This window comes from Salmo trutta, chromosome 14, assembly GCF_901001165.1.
Source record: "Salmo trutta chromosome 14, fSalTru1.1, whole genome shotgun sequence".
In the NCBI taxonomy this organism is placed as follows: Eukaryota; Metazoa; Chordata; class Actinopteri; order Salmoniformes; family Salmonidae; genus Salmo; species Salmo trutta.
The window spans coordinates 42700508-42712676 of record NC_042970.1 but is presented as its reverse complement, the minus strand read 5'-3'; the positions used below and the strand labels follow the sequence as shown (position 1 = coordinate 42712676).

General features: G+C 45.6%; 1 protein-coding gene across 1 annotated transcript in view; it reads right to left on the bottom strand.

Moving 5' to 3' along the window:
* LOC115208124 (phosphatidylinositol 4-phosphate 3-kinase C2 domain-containing subunit beta-like) overlaps window positions 1–510 on the bottom strand; it is a 65277-nt gene extending 64767 nt beyond the window's left edge. Inside the window, exon 1 of the mRNA XM_029775942.1 lies at window positions 241–510. The gene's annotated coding sequence lies outside the window, so the exon portion shown is untranslated. The remainder of the gene's footprint in view (window positions 1–240) is intronic.
* Between the last annotated feature and the right edge of the window lie 11659 nt (window positions 511–12169).

Here is a 12169-nt window from a genome sequence, read left to right as displayed (position 1 = left end):
TCATAACTAGAATTGTATAAAATAGTCGTAGCAATAGCCTACTGTGCTTCGTCGGCCACTAAACAGCGTCACTGCTCAAGCAGCAATATAGCGCAGTCGATATTTTACTGCAAGTAGACACGAGCTACGAACTTCACTGCTCACGAAACACACCATGCAACAAAACACACATATGTAATCTGATTTGTAGGCTAAGGTATGTGGACATTGATTGTTAATTCCAGGTGGAAAATCCCTTACCTGCTCTAGATCTATGGCCGCCAACGGGCTGGTGCCATAATATTCTAAATATTCTGCTTTCAGTCTGCTCAAATAATGATTCCAAAATATATCAAACAATTCCTCGGCAGTGGTATCCGGCGTCTGATATTGTCGATATATCTGTCATTAACCAAATCGAAAGGGCGCCCGCGTCTCTAATTGTTGAATAATACAGCCAGTAGCTCTCGCCACCAAAACCCGCTTATTTTGTAAGCGAGGTGCTGAGGTTTTAGGTTTTGATGATCGGCTGCGCATCGCCCGCTCATCAGTGTGTGTGGGGCTGGAGGGGAGCGTGAGAATTACTTGTAGGAACGTGACCTCTGGCGGACAGCTTATGTAAGTAACAGCGCCCTCTTTTCTTGTTGCTATGTTGCCTGACTTTCCTTGTCTTTCCTCATACGTAAATGATCCACAGTGACTGCTGCTGAGCAAACCTAGAGATCCCGTTAGCCCAGTTAGAAACCCCCAGAGCTGTGAAAATCTGCAACCAGACAAACTAACATTCCTAAATACTATTCCGTAGTAAATAAAGTATAAAAGACCCCAAGGGCGTCATGCACCCAGTATTTTAGAGGGGGCATGAAATACATGTGGATGGATGGGGTGGTCTGTAGGGGGGCTGATCCCCACTCCTGAAGTTGGAGAATTTTGCATTTTTCAAACACCTGAAACAAACACCTGTTTTATCCTGCAATCTAGAGCCTGCATAGGTTATATCAGCATACCTCTTTACTTGTTCAATTGTCATTTTAATTAATGATGCACATTGGTTCTTTAAGAACTTTTATACTGGTATATAGGTCTGGGACGTGCTACCTGTCCCAGACCTGCTGTTTTCAACTCTCTAGAGACAGCAGGAGCGGTAGAGATACTCTCAAAGATCGGCTATGAAAAAGCCAACTGACACTTACTCTTGTGTTACTGACTTGTTGCACCCTCGACAACTACTATGATTATTATTATTTGACCATGCAGGTAATTTATGAACATTTGAACATCTAGGCCATGTGCTGTTATAATCTCCACCCGGCACAGCCAGAAGAGGACTGGCCACCCCTCATAGCCTGGTTCCTCTCTAGGTTTCTTCCTAGGTTTTGGCCTTTCTAGGGAGTTTTTCCTAGCCACCGTGCTTCTACACCTGCATTGCTTGCTGTTTGGGGTTTTAGGCTGGGTTTCTGTACAGCACTTTGAGATGTCAGCTAATGTAAGAAGGGCTATATAAATAAATTTGATTTGATCAAGAAGGAACTCTAGAGTATCTAGCTTCCTGCCTAGGATATCTTTGCTCAGATGTGCAGCTTTGAAGGAACCACTTACTAGGGAGAGGGGTCCAGTCAGTGTGCCACCTCCACAAAATACAGTTGACAGATAAAACCGGGGCTTAAAAACACATTTTATTAATTTATTTAAAATCTGAAGGGAAAAAAAGGACAAATCTGAGGGGGCACTTGACCTTGTGCCCCTTATGGGCATGACACCTCTGAGGGAACATCTCATGTCATTATTACCTTGCACCAGGTAGGTGCATTATTAACTTGCACAATGTCAATGAAGGCATTTTCATAAGACTTAGGCCAAGAAATGTTGATTCTGTTTTTTAAATTTTAAAAAGTGATCAGTAGTCTGATAATACCGATAAGAATAATAACGAATAAGGAAGGATATTGAAACAATGTGGCAAAATGCTGGTGTTATAGACAGGATGCAAGTGGAAGTTGCATGACATGACCCAGTCACCATCTGTTATGAGTAGGTGTTAAAATTTAGAATAGGAAACACAATACAGTAGGAGCTGAATTGATTTCTGTATATGTCTGTGTTCTGTTTTAGAAAACTAGGTCATATTCTATGTGAGCACATTCGTCTTGATGTCATTCTTTCCTTAAAAATTAAATGAGGTTATCAGTTATAGAAAAAAAATATACAGAAAGACACAGCTCCCTTCTTCACTCACACACACACACACACACACACACACACACACACACACACACACACACACACACACACACACACACACACACACACACACACACACACACACACACACACACACACACACACACACACACACACAGCTGGCAGTGCAGTAGAGTTGTCAGCCAGTGCTGATAAGAAGTGACCATAGATGAAAGCTGGATTTGACATCTGTTTTAAACAGGAGGAAAGCAGCACCACTATGTGGTCATGTTTGGTAGTACATGTTCTGCCCCTCCTTATGACTCTTTATCACTAGGGGTCCTGATGTTGGCGTGGCATGTATGCAGCTGTGGTTTAGCAAGTCTGATGTTGTCTGATTCTGACATCACATCAAATCAGGCAATAAAAGCTTGGTTATTATGGATTTGGCAAGAAATATGTTACTCTAAAAAGGGCTTATTTGTTGTCTCCTTGTCAATACATTATGTGGTGTCTTTATTTTTCTAATGAGCAATGCATCTATACAACATAAAAGAACAATAGAAAAGTCAGCTGAGTACTGCCTATATGTATGACATCATCATTGGTTGGCCAATTCATCCCAGCATTTACACCTTATGGACCAGTAGGTGGCAGAAGAGGATAGTTCCTCTATCCCTCATGCACAAAGGCAGGGAGCTGTGTCTTCTCTGTGCAGTTAGGTCTCCTGACCTGCTGTATCCATGGCGACCTTGGCTGCTGATTGACTAGTGGATAGCAATAACACAGCCCCAAATGCAACAAAAAATGACTGTTATCCTGAGACTTTTTGGCTGTACCGTAGGCTACGTATTGTAACATCCTCAGAGAACGTTGAAACAATCGAGGAAACAAATTATTGTGGGGGCGATATATAGGTATTGATTGAAGCTCAATGTTAAATTCAAATCTCCCTACCATCATATCTATGCCAATATGTCACTTTTTTTGGATATCTTTTTTTGTTGTTGTACTTTTTATGCCTTTTTCTCCCCAATAGGCCCAAGTCTATACTATGCCATCTACTGGTATAACGGCGTTATCGAATGCCGTTTTAAAACAAGCCCTAGACTTTTATTTTGAAAATGAAACCGAAAGCTGCAAAGCAACTCTAATGTTGCCAGCAGCATACCACCCTGCATCCCACTGCTGGCTTGCTTCTGAAGCTAAGCAGGGTTGGTCCTGGTTAGTCCCTGGAAGGGAGACTAGATTCTGCTGGAAGTGGTGTTGGAAGGCCAGTAGGAGGCACCCTTTCCTATGGTCTAAATATCCTAATGCCCCAGGACATTGCCCTGTGTAGGTTGCTGTCTTTCGTATGGGACGTTAAACGGGTGTCTTGACTTTCTGTGGTCACTAAAGATCCCATGGCACTTATTGTAAGAGTAGGGATGTTAACCTCGGTGTCCTAGCTAAATTCTCAATCTGGCCCTCATACCATCACGGTCACCATCTTACAATAGGCTCATTCATCCCCCTCCTATCCCCTGAAACTATTCCCCAGGTTGTTGATGTAATTGAGAATGTGTTCTCAGTCAACTTACCTTGTAAAATAAAATAAAAACATGTGGGCTAGAGCTGCTTGATTGACTAGCTAACTTCGACTAGCTACTTTTGGTTCATGTCCTTTGAAAATGCCACATTCCTGATGACAAAACTGTGTACGTATAAAAATATCTGTAACCGAGTAAAGTAAGAATTTAATTAGTAAATATTAATTTATAGTCGTAACATATGTTTATAGATCTAATTTAACATTGACGTTTCATGTTTCACGCATGGCTTTTCTAACGATCCTAACAATTTACGTATGGGTTTTCTTACAATCCTAATGATATGTACGTTCAACCTTTTGGCAGCTATCTGGTTCCATACCAGTGGCGGGCATTCATGGGGGCCAAGGGAAGCCAGGCTTTCCCAAGAAATTTACCAAAAAATCCAACAAAAAAAGATCACATTTTTTTGCTTTTGTCTCTCTGTGTTTCATAACTTTCCTTCAATTCGCAAAAGGCTGAATGCATCACACAGAATAAAGCATCCGAGCTCGCGAAACAGCGCTCCTCTGTCTCTCTATGTGTAGGCCATCTATCTGATGCTGTCTGGTCCAAACAAGTAGCATTGAATGCAAAGGAAGCCAGCAAGCATTTGGCCTCCCTTGACAAAAAAGTGTGAACAATTTGCCAATCAACGTTGAGCTAAACTGAGCAAGTTCAACTGGGAAAGGTCCTAGTGAGAAAAATAAAAGTGTCAAGGGAAGCCAGCTTGGATTTGGTCTCTCCTATAAAATCACTCTGAGAGCATATGTCATTAACAGAAACAACTTGAATTGTTGCATCTCGTTGTGTTGTTGTCCGCCGGTGGCTAGCTAGCTAGCTGGCTAAGGTTGGTCCTTTCCTAAATTAGCCATGGATGGAGATAGGGATTTGGATTTGTGTTTTACTTAATTCTCTGTACTGACCAGTGATTATAACAGTGATTCTGATTCAACCATTAATTCATACATTGTTGTGCCCCTGGCCTGAGAGTATGGAGGTTCAATATGTAGCTAGATGTAGAAGGCTAATGTTAACTAGCTAACATTGCCCATGAATGGAAGTTAGGCTAGCGAGCAAGCATTTTAGCCGGAGTATGATCCCCACCGCAGTTGCAACATCTTCCATTCACAGATTCTTCAATACCATACTTCTCCTGTCTACAAACATTTGGCACGTGACCATATCCTTTTCAATTCCCACTCTGCAATGGTTTGGACACAAATGCTCTTACCGCATACATCACATATCCAAGCTTCACATATTCAGATAGAGTCTCCTCAAACAACAATAATATCGATAGGCTTTTCTCTTTCCTTCCATCTACCATACGGATCAGGTGACACGTACTAACCACTCCTGGGATTTTCTGATTAAGGTACTCACCATCTATATCCAGCGAGACTCCAGCTATAACTCTTTTGGCAGGCGCCCTGCTCCGAAGATCAATACATGTTACTTCTGACGTGGACAATTTTGCCAGTTCCAGTGCATGCTTCTTCATTGACACAATTAACCAAAACAAGGCTGCTTCTAGTCATCTTGATTGGGTCCACCTTTCCCACTGTTTTCTCTACAGTTCTCGATATTACAAATGGATTTCCCAAATTAAACTCCTTGTCCAAAAAATTCAGTCCAACAAGAAATACATTATTGGACCGGTCCTTGTCTTCTACTAGAACTTTTGCTCGTTTTGTTCCTTTCTTTGATTTCATTATTTTCCATTAATTGTCACACACTTCACTTGCCGCACTTTCAGATTCAAGCACAGTCGCCATTTCATCCCACCCGCCAGTTAACGTTTGCTAGGTAACGTTAGCCAATGTAAAACTGTAACTTTAGCTAACATGTATGACGAGTTCACGCACCACAACATTAAATCAAATCAAATTGTATTAGTCATATGCGACAAATACAACAGTTGTAGACCTTACAGTGAAACGTTTACTTACAAACCCTTAACCAACAATGCAATTTAAAAAAAAAGAAATATAACAAATAATTAAGGAGCAACAATAAAATATCAGTAGCGAGGGGGTTCCGGTACAGAGTCAATGTGCGGGGGCACCGGTTAGTCGAGGTAATGGAGGTAATATTGACATGTAGGTAGAGATAAAGTGACTATGCATGGATAATAAAAAGTGAGTAGGAACAGTGTAAAAATGGGGGGTTGGGACAATGCAAATAGTCCGGGTAGCCATTTGATTAGCATGGGGGTAGAAGCTGTTAAGAAGCCCTTTTGACCTAGACTTGGCGATCCGGTACCGCTTGACGTGCTGTAGCATAGAAAACAGTCTATGACTAGGGTGGCTGGACTCCTTGGCAATTTTTTGGGCCTTCCTCTGACACCGCCTGGTATAGAGGTCCTGGATGAAAGGAAGCGTGGTCCCAGTGTTGTACTGGGCCGTACACACTACCCTCTGTAGTGCCTTGCGGTTGGAGGCTGAGCAGTTGCGATACCAGGCGGTGATGCAACCAGTCAGAATGCTCTCGATGGTGCAGCTGTAGAACTTTTGAAGGATCTGAGGACCCATGACACATTTTTTCAGTCTCCTTCGGGGGAATATGCATTATTGTGCCCTCTTCACAACTCTCTTGGTGTGTTTGGACCATGACAGTTTGCTGGTGATGTGGACACCAAGGAACTTGAAGCTCTCAACCTGCTCCACTACAGCCCTGTCGATGAGAATGGGGGTGTGCTCGGTCCTCCTTTGTCTGTAGTCCACAATCATCTCCTTTGTCTTGATCACGTTGAGGGAGATGTTGTTATCCTGGCACCACACGGCCAGGTCTCTGACCTCCTCCCTATAAGCTGTCTCATCATTGTCAGTGATCAGGCTTACCACTGTTGTGGCGTCGGCAAACTTAATGATGGCTTTGGAGTCGTGCTTGGTCATGCAGTCATGGGTGAACAGGGAGTACAGGAGGGGACTGAGCACACACCGCTGATGGGCCTGCGTGTTGAGGATCAGCGTTGCAGATGTGTTGTTACCTACCCTTACCATCTAGGGGCGGCCCATCAGAAAGTCCAGGATCCAGTTGCAGAGGGAGGTGTTTAGTCCCAGGGTCCTTAGCTTAGTGATTAGCACTATGGTATTGAACGCTGAGCTGTAGTCAATGAATAGCATTCTCACGTAGGTGTTCCTTTTGTCCAGGTGGGAAAGGGCAGTGTGGAGTACAATAGGGATTGCATCATCTGTGGATCTGTTGGGGCGATATGCAAATTGGAGTGGGTCTAGCGTTTCTGGGATAATGGTGTTGATTTGAGCCATGACCAGCCTTTCAAAGCACTTCATGGCTACAGACGTGAGTGCTACGGGTCGGTAGTCATTTCGGCAGGTTACCTTGGTGTTTTTGGGCACAGGGACTATGGTGGTCTGCTTGAAATATGTTGGTATTACAGATTCGACCAGGGAGAGGTTGAAAATGTCAGTGAAGACACTTGCCAATTGGTCAGTGCATGCTTGGACTACACGTCCTGGTAATCCGTCTGGCCCTGCGGCCTTGTAAATGTTGACTTGTTTAAAGGTCTTACTCACATCGGCTACGGAGAGTGTGATCACACAGTCGTCCTGATACATCCAACGAGCGTCGGAGCCGGTGTAGTATGATTCAATCTTAGTCCTGTATTGACGCTTTGCCTGTTTGATGGTAGTCGGAGGGCATAACGGGATGGTCACTGTGGGATGACGTCATCGATGCACTTATTGATGAAGCCAGTGACCGATGTGGTGTACTCCTCAATGCCATCGGAAGAATCCAGGAACATATTCCAGTCTGTGCTAGCAAAACAGTCCTGTAGTTTAGCATCTGTGTCCTTTGACCACTTCCTTAATGAGCGAGTCACTGGTACTTCCTGCTTTAGTTTTTGCTTGTAAGCAGGAATCAGGAGGATAGAGTTATGGTCAGATTTGACAAATGGAGGGCGAGGGAGAGCTTCTGTGTGTGGAGTAAAGGTGGACTAGAGTTGTTTTTCCTCTGGTTGCACATTTAACATGCTGGTAGAAATTAGGTAAAATGGATTTAAGTTTCCCTGCATTAAAGTCCCCTGCCACTAGGAGTGCCACCTCTGGATGAGCATTTTCCTGTTTGCTTATGGCCCTATACAGCTCGTTGAGTGTTGTCTTAGTGCCAGCATCGGTTTGTGGTGCTAAATAGACAGCTACAAAAAATATAGATTAAAACTCTCTTGGTAAATAGTGTGGTCTACAGCTTATCATGAGAAACTCTACCTCAGGTAAGCAAAACCTTGAGACTTCCTTAATATTAGATTTTGTGCACCAGCTGTTATTTACAAATAGACACAGACCGCCACCTCTTGTCTTACCAGAGGCAGCTGTTCTATCTTGCCAATGGACCGAAAACACCGCCTGCTGTATGTTATCCATGTCGTTTAGCCACTCGGTGAAACATAAGTTATTACAGTTTTTAATGTCCTGTTGGTAGGATATCCTTGATTGGAGCTCATCCATTTTGTTATGCAATGATTGCACGTTGGCTAATAGGACTGATGGTAGAGGGGGTTTACTCTCTCGCCTTCGAATTCTCAGAAGGCAGCCCGACCTCCGCCACCTTTTTCTCTGTCTTTTCTTCACTCAAATGATGAGGAGAAAGCAGTATATCCTTCGCAAACACTGCAGTTAGCTATGCTACATTTCCTTAGCTAAGAACAACTAAGACCACAACGCAAACCATAGCCAAGAAAACAAATAGCTTTGTTAAGAAACAGTAAGCTAGTTATGAACCACATATAATCAATGGTTGAACCCCAAACGCATATGTAAACAGAGCCTCAGTTCAGTTGTGCACTGCTACTGTGTAAATGCATGGTAGCATCAGACAATTTACCAGACTCGCTGAAAGCATCGCTGTTTCAAACATGTAGAATACATTCCAGCAGCAGCATATGCTTCCTCTCCTGCCTTGTCATTATAATCCACATTTGTGCTGACTGATTAACACAGTGTCAATTTACCTTTCAGTGTGTTCCCAGAAAATCTTAAATTGCCATCCACAAGTAAAAAGTAGTCAAATAGTGCTGCACATGGTATAACAACATCAGAATCATTGAGAGGGTTTGATTAATCTCAACTGGGTTCCCGTGTAGGCGTTTTGAATTCAATTTGGAACCTGGCTGCCTCCCAGGTGTGAGCCGGGTGCCCTGCTCTGTCCGACGATGAAGTCGGCTCAAAACTTAGTGTAGTAATGAGTTGGATTCTGTGTTTTCACATGCAAAAGTGATTGCTTTCGATAAAAAAGCTTTTTATCTGATTTCCCTCTCCACTTTTGCCCGATGACATGACGGGCTGCCCAGATTAATCGAACCCCCTCTCTGCTTGCTGAAATTGTGTGCCATGCTGTGTGCAGTCAAAAGAAAATGGCGTGCTTGCTAACTTGTTAAGCTATGTGATAAAAATGAATCTGTTTTCAACAAATCAAACGTTTTAGACTATTGTATTTTAACCAGACAAGATAAATAAACGTTCAATCAGTACTGAGTGATGTTAGTAATGTTAGTAATGGCTGTTTAACAGTCTGATGGCCTTGAGTGTAACGGCTGTCAGGAGAGAGAGTAGACCAAGGCGCAGCGAAGTTAGTGTTCATCATGATTTTAATTTAATAAAGAACACTACACAAAACAAAACGAGAAAACTGACAGCCAAACAGTCCTGTCAGGTGCAAAACACTCAACAGAAACAATTACCCACAAAACCCAAAGGAAAAACATGCTCCTTATGTGTGACTCCCAATCAGCAACAACGAACTTCAGCTGTGCCTGATTGGGAGCCACACACAGCCCAAAACAAAGAAATACAAAAAACCTAGAAAACGAACATAGAACGCCCACCCAATGTAACACCCTGGCCTAACCAAAATAAAGAACAAAAAACCCCTCTCTATGGCCAGGGCGTTACAGTACCCCCCCCAAGGTGCAGACTCCGGCCGCAAAACCTGACACTGAAGGGGAGGGTCCGGGTGGGCCTTCTTACGGCGGCGGCTCAGGTGCGGGACGTGGCCTCTGCTCCACCTGACCCTGACTGCGCCCGTCTGGCGGGCGGTGATAGCTGCGCCCGGCTGGCGGGCGGCGATGGCTGCGCCCGGCTGGCGGGCGACCCTGGTTGCACCCGGCTGGCGGGCGGTGATGGTTGCGCCCGGCTGGCGGGCGACCCTGGTTGCGCCCGGCTGGCGGGCGGTGCTGGTTGTGCCCGGCTGGCTGGCGGTGATCGCTGCGCCCGGCTGGCGGGCGGCGATGACTGCGCCCGGCTGGCGGGCGGCGATGGCTGCGCCCGGCTGGCGGGCGACCCTGGTTGCACCCGGCTAGCGGGTGTCCCTGGCTGCGCCCGGCTGGCGGGCGTCCCTGGCGGCTCCGGCGGCACTGACCCAGGATTCACCAGGCTGAGGAGACATGTAAGAGGCCTGGCCCTAGGCGCAGGCACAGGACTCACCGGGCTGGCGGGCGGCTCTTACTGCTCCGGACAGGCGGGCGGCTCTGGCGGCTCCGGACAGGCGGGCGGCTCTGGCGGCTCCGGACAGGCGGGCGGCTCTGGCGCTGCTGCGCCTTCTTCACCACGCTGTCTGTGTGGGAAGACCATTTCAGTTTGTCCGTGATGTGTACGCCGAGGAACTTAAAACTTTCCACCCTCTCCACTACTGTCCCGTCGATGTGGATAGGGGGCTGCTCCCTCTGCTGTTTCCTGAAGTCCACGATCATCTCCTTTGTTTTGTTGACATTGAGTGTGAGGTTATTTTCCTGACACCACACTCCGAGGGCCCTAACCTCCTCCCTGTAGGCCGTCTCGTCGTTGTTGGTAATCAAGCCTACCACTGTAGTGTCGTCTTGATGATTGAGTTGGAGGCGTGCATGGCCATGCAGTCGTGGGTGAACAGGGAGTACAGGAGAGGGCTGAGAATGCAACCTTGTGGGGCCCCAATGTTGAGGATCAGCGGGTTGGAGATGTTGTTACCTACCCTCACCACCTGGGGGCGGCCCGTCAGGAAGTCCAGGACCCAGTTGCACAGGGCGGGGTCGAGACCCAGTTTGGAGGGTACTATGGTGTTAAATTCTGAGCTGTAGTCATTGAACTTCATTCATACATAGGTATTCCTCTTGTCCAGATGGGTTAGTGCAGTGTGCAGTGTGATTGCGAATGCGTCGTCTGTGGACCAATTGGGGCGGTAAGTAAATTGGAGTGGGTCTAGGGTGTCAGGTAGGGTGGAGGTGATATGGTCCTTGACTTGTCTCTCAAAGCACTTCGTGATGATGGAAGTGAGTGCTACGGGGCGATAGTCATTTACTTCAGTTACCTTAGCTTTCTTGGGAACAGGAACAATGGTGGCCCTCTTGAAGCATGTAGGAACAGCAGACTGGGATAAGGACTGACTGAATATGTCCGTAAACACACCAGACATCTGGTCTGCGCATGCTCTGAGGACGTGGCTGGCGATGCCGTCTGGGCCTGCAGCCCTGCGAGGGTTAACACGTTTAAATGTTTTACTCACGTTGGCTGCAATGAAGGAGAGCCTGCAAGTTTTGGTAGCGGACCGTGTCAGTGGTACTGTATTGTCCTCAAAGCGAGCAAAGAAGTTGTTTAGTCTGTCTGGGAGCAAGACATCATGGTCCGCGACGGGGCTGGTTTTTCTTTTGTAGTCCGTCATTGACTGTAGACCCTGCCACATACCTCACATGTCTGAGCCGTTGAATTGCGACTCTACTTTGTCTCTATACTGACGCTTAGCTTGTTTGATTGCCTTGTGGAGGGAATAGCTACACTGTTTGTATTGGGTCATTTTTCCGTTCATCTTGCCCTGATTAAAAACAGTGGTTCGCACTTTCAGTTTTGTGCGAATGCTGCCATCAATCCGCGGTTTCTGGTTGGGTACAACAACATCACCGATGCACTTGCTAATAAACTCGCTCACCGAATCAGCGTATTCATCAATGTTGTTGTTCAATGCTATGCGGAACATATCCCAGTCCAGGTGATCAAAGCAATCTTGAAATGTGGTATCCGATTGGTCGGATCAGCGTTGAACAGACCTGAGTGCGGGTGTTTCCTGTTTTAGTTTCTGTCTATAGGCTGGGAGCAACAAAATGGAGTCGTGGTCAGCTTTTCCGAAAGGAGGGCGGGGGAGGGCCTTATATGCGTTGCGGAAGTTAGAATAACAATGATCCAGGGTTTTGACAGCCCGGGTTGCGCAATCGATATGCTGATAGAATTTAGGGAACCTTGTTTTCAGATTAGCCTTGTTAAGTAAATGCAGCCTCAGGATATGTGGTTTCCAGTTTACATAGATTTGAATTAAGTTCTTTCAGGGCCGTCAATGTGTCTGTTTGGGGGGGAATATACGCGACTGTGATTATGATCGAAGAGAATTCTCTTGGTAGATAATGCGGTCGGCATTTGATCGTGAGGAATTCTAAGTCAGGTGAACAAAAGGAC